The sequence below is a fragment of the Stegostoma tigrinum genome, chromosome 26, assembly GCF_030684315.1.
Source record: "Stegostoma tigrinum isolate sSteTig4 chromosome 26, sSteTig4.hap1, whole genome shotgun sequence".
Taxonomy (NCBI): Eukaryota; Metazoa; Chordata; class Chondrichthyes; order Orectolobiformes; family Stegostomatidae; genus Stegostoma; species Stegostoma tigrinum.
Window position 1 is genome coordinate 29,589,771 of NC_081379.1, and position 12,403 is coordinate 29,602,173.

At 38.9% G+C, this 12,403-nt stretch overlaps 1 long non-coding RNA gene across 1 annotated transcript in view; it reads left to right on the forward strand.

Annotated features, from left to right (window-relative positions):
- LOC132210984 (uncharacterized) overlaps positions 1–9,537 on the forward strand; it is a 60,621-nt gene extending 51,084 nt beyond the window's left edge. The window contains exons 2-3 of the long non-coding RNA XR_009447248.1: positions 7,488–7,613; positions 8,351–9,537. This is a non-coding gene — a long non-coding RNA (uncharacterized LOC132210984). The remainder of the gene's footprint in view (positions 1–7,487; positions 7,614–8,350) is intronic.
- The last annotated feature ends 2,866 nt before the right edge of the window (positions 9,538–12,403 follow it).

Consider the following 12,403-nt stretch of genomic DNA (forward strand, 5'->3'; position numbering starts at 1 on the left):
CAAATAACAATTATGTTATCTTCAGGCTATACTACAGCTGCTGTCACTTTGGACAGAATCTTACAGGTGTCTGAACAATGTGGGTATGATGAGGTCTGTAGCTGAATTGGACAAGATGCCTAGCATGGCTGATCCTGACATCAGTAAGACCTCACCGTGTCTTTTATGCCTTTCACAGTTGGTGGGATGAGTTTCTTAAATGGCAAAGGTGAGATTGCTTGTTAAAGGCCTGTTGACAGAGCAACTCACTTCATTAATATTCAGCTTTCTGTCTTACCAATCTCAGTAAGCAAACTGGGCATTGAGAAATCTCAGCAAGGAAGTCTGAGTATGTACCAGGTGTTTTCAGTTCATTGCTTCCAACAAACTTCATATTGCAAACCCTTTCAGACCCCATTCTATGGGCACTGGTCACATGCGCCCCTTGTCCATGGACATTGGCATCTGACATGTGCAAACTGCGAAGAATCCTCATGACACATCTCAAATCCACACACAAGATGCTACTGCACTTCAATGTTGCATCTGCAACTCTCATTGTAATGTTGACACGAGGACAACTACACTCAGGGATATGCACCCAGCTCACGGAAAGAAGGAGGAGCTTTCCTCATTGTCTTAGCACTCACTTACTTTGATTTTACCTGGGTGCTCATGGTATTCATGCTGTGGCTTGCTATTTTATCCTTTTCCTCCTCAACCTAAGATGTAACGCTCATATTACTCCGTCCTCACCTTGCTATTTAGCACAGATACAGAGGGAGGAAACTTGTTGTGGTTGTCAGCAGGCCTCAGTCAAATTGAGACGGTTAAGCTTTGGTCAGGGAGTCCCGGTGTAGTAAGCCGCTGATACCAGTCCATGGGCTTGGACAAAGTCAGTCAGCCACATGGGGTGGTCAGAGTTAGGTCCTGCTCGTTTAAAGGGGTAAGAAGATAATTGTTGGTCAACCCAGCAACCACCTTGACTCTTTCTGCCCTCTTACATGCTGCATTCCTCCTGGAATGAGAGACGGTCAGGTATTCAGGGAGATGAAAATGGACGGTGTGATCATGCAAATGCAGGCCCAAAATTGGACATTCTAAATTGACCCAAGTCAGAGAGATCAGGCCTGACAGAAAATTGGTTGAACCCACTTAAACAACACCTAGCAGCTTTTAGCTACAGAGAACAGCAGAAACCGAGGTCGAAGAGGTCACAAATGTTCGGAGGACCGAATTACAACCAGCCACAGGGTTGTGCATTGGAGAAGTGGTGATCAGACTTTCTAGCACCTTGATTTCCAGCCAGTACCTGAGCATATGTACTTTACACCTCCTCAGCATGGCAAGGGTGTTGGTGTAATTCCGTTGGATGCCTTGAACCCCGCTCATAGCCCCATTGGGCAAAGACCGCAGGACATTCAGGAAGGTCTGGGGTGAGGGGGATAAAAATACACACCTTGGAAGACACTCCCTCAGCAAAGACTCTCAGCGAAGATCCAGGCAGAACACAATATGACTACACAAAAACACCAAGGAGAAGATTCATCCTGACCTGCCAGACCCACTTTCTTGGAATAGTGCCAACCCAACATTGGAGAAGTAGGAGAATTGAATGGCCAGTACAAACATGGATCATTGTGGATAATATCCTTTCTCAGGTGGAAAGAGTTAGAGTATAAATAGTGAAAATTTGAGAAATGCTCACATGGTTTTCTTAATAAGAATAGTTTTATTGATTAAAAAGAAGTTGAACTACAAACCAAATCCTGTGCCCCTTTGTTCACCTCATTGACAAGAGTGGTTGAGTAAAATGTTTATAATACATAAACTGGTATTGATCTGTGATCAAAATGGTTGACACGTTTATGTATAAAGCAACTGTCATTCGATCATAAACAGAAGCATTTTGTGTGAAGCACAATGAGAAATTTGGAACATAGAACATAGAGCACTAAAGCAAAGGAACAGGCCCTTCGGCCCACGATGTTGTGCTGAACATGGTGCCAAATTAAATTAATCCCTTCTGCCTGCCCTTGGTCCATATCCCTCCAAATTTCTGATAACAGTAGCAAACGGTTCTGTAAAATTCATCCTTTTGTTAATTGAACAATGAAATTAATGGGTTAGTCACAGGATTTATCATTGATAGTGTCAGGGTGATTAGCCAGTCTCAAACAGGATACAGAGATATGTGTGTTTTTGTGAAATTACTCCTGAGCTACTCAATAGTTTAATCACAATTAAAAATGGAGATGCCTATCTTGGAAAAGGCTGAAGGAGGATTTTTGGTCTAGTTGATGTTCAGTGAGACACTAACCCTTTTGTATGTGGAATTGAAGAGGTCCAGGGTGGTCTGGAACTCGCATTGTGAACTACACCTGCACAGTTCTAATTGTTGGATGTACTGGAGGGTTACCTTAATCTGCCTGTCAGCCCTTAGAGATTGAAAAAGCTATCCATTGAGTTAAAACTCAATCATTACCTCTTAGTGCCAATATCCAATATTTAAAACCATCCTCCCCCTCTCAAAGGAGAAATATATTTTGGCTGCACTTGGTGTCTCTGATCGAGAGATGAGTGAAATCCTGTTGGAAAATATTGAAGCACTTGAAACTGGTTATCTGATCCATTCCCCAAAGTTATGGAATTCCAGAGCTACAGAAACTTTCACCAGGATTCTCTGTAGGTGGATGGACCATAAACTGGAAGGACTGGAACAGGGATTAAAGTGAATGTGTTCAGGACTTTAGAAAGAATGACCTAATGGCAGAAAACAGTAACCACAAATGCTGGAAGTCTGAAATAAAAAAGCAAATAGGTCAGTCAGCATTTGAAATTTTAAGTAATATTTTGAGTAGAAATTCAGGATGCCAGTTACATCTTTCAAGTATTTTATATTGTCACTGAAGAAAATAGAAATGGTAGAGTTATCAAAATAAGACAGTCAGTGGCTGGACTATGATGGGCTTTTTATTCTTTTTGAAATGTGCATGACAGCCTTTATTTACATACAAGGTGCAATGTGATTTTGATTCTTAAATATTCGTGAACAGGTTGTGTTGTCTGTTTTCCTGTCTGCCATCTGGCGTGTGGCTGTGGTGTGAAAGCTATTTAATCAATGTGTCCTTCACAATAGAAGCAAATGGCTTCCTTTGCGGGCAGAAGCATTAGTGAAGGACAGTGAAATGCTCTCACACTGATGAGACTTTCCTCATGAGCAAGTAAAGCTTTTTTGTTTGCAAGTTGTGAGTGATGTAACGTTTCACTCTTTTCTCTTGTGCCAGCATTTCAGTGCCCCCTTGTCTCAGTCGGTAACGCATTAAGAACTGAATCAAAAGATTTTGGTATGACCATACAATTTGAGCTCAATGTGGCAGGAGTGCTGAATTCTCAGAGATTTCACTATTTGGATAAAATCGTACATCAAGCCCTTTCGTAATTGTTTAAATGGATATTAAGCACTCTCTGGCACTATTTAAAGAGGCAAGCAAAGCTTTTTGTAATACATTGGATAACATTCCTTTCTCACCAAATAAGTAAATAGAATGGTCACTCATTGCATTGCAGCTGTGGGATCTAGCTGTGACAAAATTGGTTGGCACACTGCTGTACAAGGAAACCGTCATTCAGTTTTAAATAGATTCATTTTGTTGAAGCACAATGACAATTTTCTGAGAACAGTAGCAAGAGATTCCATAAAGTTCATTATTTTGTTAATTGTACAATGAAATTAATGGCTCAATCACGGGATGCATCATTGTTAGTATCTGGGCAGCTATGCAGCCATAATGGGAAATGGAGACATACGTGCTTTTGCAAATTTACTCCTGAGCTAGTCAATATGTTTAATGATATTTGGAAATGTAGATGTCTATCTCGGAAAGAGCTGATGGAGGATGTTTGTTCCAGCTGATGTTGAGTGAAAGTCTAACCCTTCTTTGGAAGCAGGCCAACTAATAAGGAAATTTTTATTAATGCAAGTGCCATACTAAAAAGTGCATTAAATGACAATATTAAAATTTGTTATTGTCATGCAGTGTAATGTACATAGTGTATGTTACACTACATTTGGACTGCAACACATTTTGTTTTCAAAAAGCTTAAACATAGTTGTCATTGGATGAGTGGGGGCCTACCCAGATTAAGTACTTGTAATTTCCATTGAAAGTATTCAGTGTAGCATAGGTTTAGTTAAAACTGGGGCTTCGTTATGATCATGGTTCATTATCTTGAATTTATACTCTACCAAGCAATGCAATTTTTTAAAAATGCCAATAATCCCTAAATTTGGCCTTCTGTTTCATTTTGCTGTGACAAGGAGTGAAAACTGAGGGGAGCTTGATAACGGCATTATCTCGATGTTATAGTGATTGTTCTCAGTGGCTCTTTAGCAGATGCATACGGTGTACTGTAACTGCTCATTTTTCCTTATGCCCTTTTTCGAATGGTTTCACTTCATTAAGTCATCTTTTAGAAATTTGTCATGTATTTTTGCATCTTATAATTAATTGTGCTGTACTTCCAATTAATTTTCAGTGTAAGATGGAAACCTCAGGCATTACCAAACACAAATTGATGTCCCTTTTTGTGGAATTGTTCAAGATAATGAACAGCAGCGTCATTACAGGCTTATTCATTTAAACCTCCCTCAGTACAGGATCATTTGAACCTGTTGTACTATATCAGTCCAGGATTTGTTCACCACAGTACTCAAGATGTTTACGAAGACTATATTGCAGCATATGGAGTTCTTATTAAGTCTGCAAATGGCCCATAGGTTGCACAATGCAATTGCATTTTGTGGAAACCATGTCTGGGGGATGGCAATATCACCACTGAAATGGAAGATGATTTGAGTATTTGAGTCCCTCACTAAAATTTGGGCACAGCAATCCATGCTGATGATTTAGTCCCGAACGGAGAGGATGCTTCGCTGTCAGAGGCACCATCTTTTGCTTGAGATGTTAAACTGAGGTCCTAAGTGACCACTTAGATGGACTTCAGATAAGATCTCAGCTCTGTTTTGAAGACAAGCAGGAGAATTATCTCTGGTATTCTGATCAATCTTTATCCCTCAATCATCATCACAAAAAGATTACTGAGAACAACAAACGCTGGAAATCACAATGGGTCAGACAATATTCATGGAGAGAGAAAGCAAGCTCACGTTTCGAATTTAGATGACTCTTCATCAGAAAAGTGTGAAGGAAACAACATTTATGCTATAGTTTGGTAGGGTGTGGGTAGTGGGTGTAGGGTGCTATTGGAGAAAAGATGTTCATAGTTCAGATTTGTTGATCAGATCATTTTATATGAACTACCAACATCATTTTTCCACTAGATCCCTACGCCACACCAACCCCCAACCCACTATAAGTGCTGTCCCATCCTCATCCTAGCTCTGATAAAGAATCATCTAAACTCAAAAGTGTTAGCTTGCTCTCTCTCCGTGAATTCTGTCTGACCCTCTGTGATCTCCAGCTTTCGTTGTTTTCAGTACAAATTGCAGCATCTGCAGAAATTTTCTCCCACAAAAAGATTATGTGATCATTTGGGCAGCACAGTGGCTGAGTGGTTAGCACTACCGCCTCACAGCATCAGGGACCCAGCTGCAACTGCAGACCGAGACGATTATCTATACGGAGTTTGCACATTCTCCCTGTGTCTGTGTGGGACTCCTCCGGGTGCTCTGGTTCCCTCCCACAGTCCAAAGATGTGCAGGTTAGGTGAATTGGCCATGCTAAATTGCCCATAGTGTCTGAGCATATGCAGGCTAGGTGGATTAGCCATGAGAAATCAGGGATAGGGTAGGGGATTAGGTCTGGGTGGGATGGCCTTCGAAAGGTTGGTGCGGATTCAATGGGCCAAAACACCTGCTTCCACACTGTAGGGATTCTATGTTTATCACATTGCTGTGTGAGGGAGCAGTTGTTCAAGTCAGCTTCCACGTTTCCTACATAAAAATAGTGACTACTTCACAAGCACTTCAGTGAGCGCAAGACCTCTGTGCTTTGTGTGGTTACGAAAGGTGCTATATAATACAAGATCTTCTTTCTTCTTAAAGCAGCTCACACACTTCTGAATGAATACATTTAACAAGCATGAGTCTATAACAGTGTAACATATGACTAAATCAAGCAAAGCTGTTCAAGTTTACTAATATTGCAAAACTAAATTCACAAACCAATAAGCTGAAAAAGTCTTGATCACTGTTTTCCCAAACTGAATACCTGAAAAATGCAGTTTTTACAGACTGTGACTTAGTTTGAAAATTGTGTAATTAGTGATATTTTAATATTTATTGTTGAGTGTACTAGAGACTAAAAGTCTATGGTAGTTCATTTACTGTCTCTTATGGACAAGGAATAACATTACTTCCAGTTTTGTGTTTATTTAAACAGAGGTCAGAATATTTTGAAACAAACAACCCACCTTTTAATTTCATGTCAAACAAAAGAAAATTAAAGATAGCATATTTCACAGATTCTGAAACATCTAAATGTTTTGTTTCGTCCCACATTCTTTTAGAACCACCAACTTATACATGTTTCTCTTGCTAGCATAGTGTCAATGAAACCAAAATCCAACTAAAGCCGTGACCACACACTGTCCTAAAAAGTACTTTTTAGGATGATATCATTTTTAGTTGATATCATTTCAGGTGTCAGCCTGTCAATGTAATCCGGACCTTCCTGAATGTGGCCTGTGATGATACGTTTCCTCTCCCTTGCAATGAGCCACCGGATATCAAATCACATTTTACTAAAAAGTCAAATAATGTATTTCCATAATGTTATTCAGGCTTGATAACTCATTTTTCCAGATGCCTGTTAGCACTGAGGCACCAAACAGATGGTCCTGTATGTCATATATACACATAATTGTATCCTGGGCAATGAAATTACAACATTACACAAATATTCACCCATCTACCACCTACTCACCCACTGCTGTCCATGCACTGAAGGCCATTGTGATAGTTTAAGCTGTTTTATAAGTTTAAGCCATGCCAGTGGCCAAATGTATCACCATTATTGCCTTGGATTTTGCAGAAGTAGTGGGAAGTCTATTTCTGCTAAGATTATCAAAGTGTAAATCAGACAGCAATTTTGACAAGTGCAGAAGCACAATTAAAAATGAAAATCCAGGAACAGCCACTGGAATGTTTTCTTACTGACAGACACAGCATTGAAAGATAAGGAATGGTGTGAATTGCTGCAACAAAAATTGTGCCACAGTAAGAAGAATTCATCCATCCTATTGTAAGTATTTTTTTAGTGATGAATTTTAATTACATCCAAATAACCTCTCTGGCACTGAATATTAACTTTTATAAGTCTGGATATCCTATTCTATGAATCCTAAAGCATGTTGAAAATGCAAGAATATTGAAACATTTAATATTTTCTTTTTCATTTTTTCTTTCTCCTTTTGGTCCCTCTATCTTACTCTTATAGACAATATGGGTTCAGATTAATTATTTTATTTTCTGCATCCTGGTTCAGACTCTAAGTACCTCAGTAAAGATTTTTCAAATTGGCTAAGAAGACACACAGTTGCGTGTTCAGTTCACACAGGTCTGTAGAGGGTACCGTGCGAAATGGCTTTCTAGTAACAAGTTCCAGTCTTAGGTGAGTAATTATTACAAGTATACTTAATAACATAACATTGGTCATTTACTGCTAACTGTAAAATCCATGCCATTACCTCATCTCCAAACTACTTAATGGGACTGCATTTTTGTTATTCATATGGTATGTAATGATGAACAGAAAAATCAATTTGAATTCTATGCATAGTCCTGTGGGCAGCTCAAGTATATAACTGTCAGATATAACTGTCACTCCCACCTTTACAGCATATACAAATTCTGTCATTATTGTTGATCTGTTTATAATTTCATATTGGTTGAGACTTTGCAGTCATTGCAGAGGCAATGCTAAAGATCTCAAAGCTGCCTACAAAGATCCAACAATCGCTATGACATGTATTTTCATTTTCCCCATGGTAATGTAAATCCAATGCCGTCAATTGGATTTGTAGATTTGTAGCATCAGTTATGGTAACAAGGAGGATAAGCAGCTAATCACTTTGACGTATTCTTACCAACAGTAAACCAGGAAGTTACCAACACCGATTCCCAGTACTTTTAATTTATCTACTTACAAAGCTCAATTAAAGAAATTAAGGAAAGAGAAACAACTGTTTAAAAAAATCAAGAGATGTTTTTTCAATGAAAATAAATTACTTTCCACAATTATAGGATTAGCATCAGAGTCAGTGACATTGCGTATCAGTAAATGCACACTTAATATGGTGTGAAAAGTGTCATTCAACAAACTGTAACTTTTTTTCTGAATTTTTACAGTGAGACCAAAGGTGCAGAAGTGAAAGTTTTCAACACTTCACTTTCTTTTGAAGATTTCATTCTTGAGGGACTTCAACAGCACAATCTCTGGAGCAGCGGAGAAACAGTGACAGTAATGTTTGTATTTCTATGTTATTCTACACATGTGCAGGCCCCTAAAGTTGCTGTCAGCTTCAGCAGAATAATGAAAATGTTGGCCGCATTGCCACCATTGACAACACAGAATTTGGACTGTTGATATGAACAGGAGAAAAACCTATTGTACTTGTTTGTTACATTGCCCCACACAGCAACCAAGGGGCAATCATCTCCATCACTGATTTATGGCTGAGATCTTCTAGCTTCACCTCCTAATTTTAAGAGAAAAACCAGCTGTCTTCAAGATCCTGAATTTGTACAGCAGAAGGTGTTGCTCTGTAATGCAGCATCGTCCTGATTTATTTTGTAGAGGCTGCATTGAGGTGTGTTGCTGTCACTGCGACAGCTTATTCAAGTTCTTCCAGATACTTTTATCTCAAGCTATATGAGGCACAGTGGTGCAATTTACACATTATTAAAACAGCCATATGGCACATGTAATTGTACCATCAATTCAGTAGTATCAATTTAAATGGAAAAATGTTCTCCTTAAAGTAGCATATGTATTTTCAATCTTAGTTAGCATTCTTGAAGTAAGTAAAACTTTGAGATACTCAACAGTTAAAAGGAAAGTACTGAATCAATGTGTAATGGCAGGGCTGCATAAATTAATGGGATCATGACAGATCCAGTACTGTTGGCTGTTTTGTTTTGGTAGCTTCAAGCAGAGGTTTAATATGCTCATATGTTTTGCTGTTTTAGTTTGAAGGCTGTGTCACAGACATTCATAACTGTAAATCTTATAATGACTTGCAGCAAGCAGTAGGACATATCATTTGTACTGTGCAACAATATGAAGGGGATATGAATCAAAATGTATTTTAGAGATAAGAATGCAGTAGATGTTGGCACAAAACAATAGTTTGCCAATAAAGATTAGCTGTTTTTAAAATATCCTACTGAAAACACACTAACGAGTAAATGCAAACGGAGAACAAATGAAAAAGGAATGGACCTGAATGAGCCGGCTAATTGGGTATCATGATGCATGATGTGAGCATTACGAATGTGCATTCCAATTTCTACAGCTATCTGTGGTAATACTTGCAACAGCTAAATGTGATATGTTAGAAATAAGTTAATATCTGCAATTTAACACAGTGATCCATTTCTATTTGAACAGCATTTGTAAATTGTTTTTCTGCAAACTACAAAATACTTGTCATGAGTGTTAATGTTTTTTTCAATGCTAATTCAATCTATTACATATTAGAGGATGATGCTGTCCAATCAATCCCTGTGACCTTTCAAGAAAGTGGCATTCCAAATGGACAAGGGGAACTAGATTGTATAATGAACTCTCAGTTGCAGAAAGCCTCTCCTATCCTTTTTTTTTGAAAGAAAAAGACTTTTCTTCTATTTTGAGTTGCATATGTGACTATACTTAATCAACCAACAAAACAGAACTCAATTTATTCTTCTCTATGCATTCAGCTTACATGTTTCTAGTCATATAAAACCATCATTAACTCATCCAAGCATTTGGACTACATAGGCCATCATAACACTGAGGGATCCCTTTGGCTGAGGCTGTTCAGTGAAGTAACTCAATTTGCAGTTAAGTCGAGGTTAGTAACCTGGTGAATTGAATAACTAGGGTAGTAGATAAAGCTTGACATGCGCAAGAGAGGGATAGACTTCAAGTGAGGGTATATTTAGGAGATTGAAGAAAAATGTCAATTCTTGCAGCTGAAAGGTAATTTGGATAAAATCAAGAATGTTCTGTCAGCACGAATCAGCAAGACTTTAACAATAATAGAATATCTTTATCTGAAGACACATCGAGGAAAAGTAGTAAAATGTTGAGCTTGAAGGTTCTAAATACGGATGCACAAATCATATGTAACAACATAAGTGGACTAATTGTAAAACTAGAGCTGACTACGTGTGATCTAAAAGCCATGACAAAGACAGGATTTTGGTGACTAAATGAGGGAGGGTTCAACAAGTTTTGTGATAAAGGAAATGTGGTATCTACTCTGATTGCCACAGTTGGCACATTATGGTTTCTGCTACCTCTACCAGTAAGTGGCACAGAGTAAAGATAAAATAGCATAGATAAGCAGACAACTGTCTGCAAGTAGCAGCAATCTATCAGTCACTTGTCTGAGTAAGGTGTAGCAAAAAATTAAGCTAGATAGTTACTCATTACTGTTTTATAAAGGAAAGGGAAAGCAAGCACACAGTCAGCAAGGGTACAGGGTTGGTGGGAGGGTGCGTGGGAATTTGGTCAAAAGTGGGAATTCAGTACAGGGGTCAAAGGTATTTTTAAGTCAAGTTTATTGCAGGAACTGAAATCTGCTGAGTGGGGAAATTTGGTAAGGAGCAGGGAAATTAGGGGCAACAGCTTAGTGGTATTACTGCTGGACTGTTAGTCCTGAGATGCAGGTAATGTTCTGGGTCCCACGTTTGATTCCTGCCATGACAGATAGTGGAATTTGAATTCAATAAAAAAATTACCTGGAATGAAGAAACTAATCATGAGCATGAATCCATTGTTGATTGTTAGAAAAATCCATCTGGTTGGCTAATACCTTTTAGGGAAGGAAACAGCCATCCTTACCATGTCTAGCCATGACTCCAGACCCACAGTAATGCAATTGACTCTTAACTGCCCTCTAGGCAATTAGGGGTGGGCAATAAGTGCTGATAAAGCCAGTGTCATCCTCATCCCATGAATGAATAAAAGATACTTTATTTCTTCTACTCCACCCCAGAAACTTTACCGGTTGTTAAGAAACTGCTATTAGAAAATGCCTCCAAATTGCTGTAAACTAAAAAAAAATTTTAAAACAGCAGCTATACTTGGATTTAACTGAGAAACAATAAGAATAAGGAAATAAGGATCAATAGAATAAAGTAACATAAGTAATTGACGCAGAATAAAGTTAGCATTAGGGAAATAAAGTTAAGATATGGCAGCTCAGCTCAGCCAGGTGAAATGTTTTGTCTAAAATATGTGGAAAGTTATGCCCCACCCCCCCCAATAGTGTCCTTGGTGACCTCAAATGTAGAACATGTTGGCAGCTGCAGTAACTTGAGCTACAGGTTTCTGAACAGCTTAATAGCCTGGAGGAAAAAAGGGAATAGGGACTTCTAGGTTGTTCAAAAGAAACAAGCAGGCTGTGCAGGAGTCTATCCACAAATTAGTTTCCTATTTCAAAAGCTACTAACGTCTCTGTTTCCTTAAGTGAGTGCCGTCAGAACCAAGTTTGTGGCCTAGCAGTACAAGAGAAGAGGACTGTGATCGAAAGAGCAATAATGGTGGGCACTCATTAGTTAAGGGAATTGGCAGCTGTTTCTGTAGACATTAAGTTGATTCCAGGATGTTATGTTACCCCTCTGGCACCAGGGTAAGATTATCACAGAATAGTTGCAGGACATTCTTGTGAGAGGAGGGTGAACAGAGGTGGTAGTCCATATTGGTATCAATTACTTAGACAGGGAGGAATGTGATATTGCAATCATAATTTATGGATTTAGCTAAAGGAAATTGGCAAGATGTACCCCAAAATTTGTCATCACTGGATGACACCCGGTACCACAAGGAAGCAAGTACAGAAAGAGAAGGATGAGGCTGATGAATGCATGGCTGATAAAAATGTTGTGTGGTGGGCAGGGATGAGGGTGAGGCAAGGGGGTGCAGGCAGGGACGTTAGATTCCTGGGACAGGCTCTGAGGAAGGTGTCACCTGTACAAGAAGATGGAGGGCTTGAAATTAACTTGCCACGGGATGGAAATGAAAATCACTGATGAATATCAAAATGCACAAAATACCTGGAAACAGATTGCACTAGCATAGAGAATAGTAACTTAACAGTTGAAGTCTGAACGTAGAAAGCATACAAAATAAGATTAGAGAGTTCCGGGTACAGATTGCCATGGAAATATGAAGTTGTGGCGACTAACAGAGAT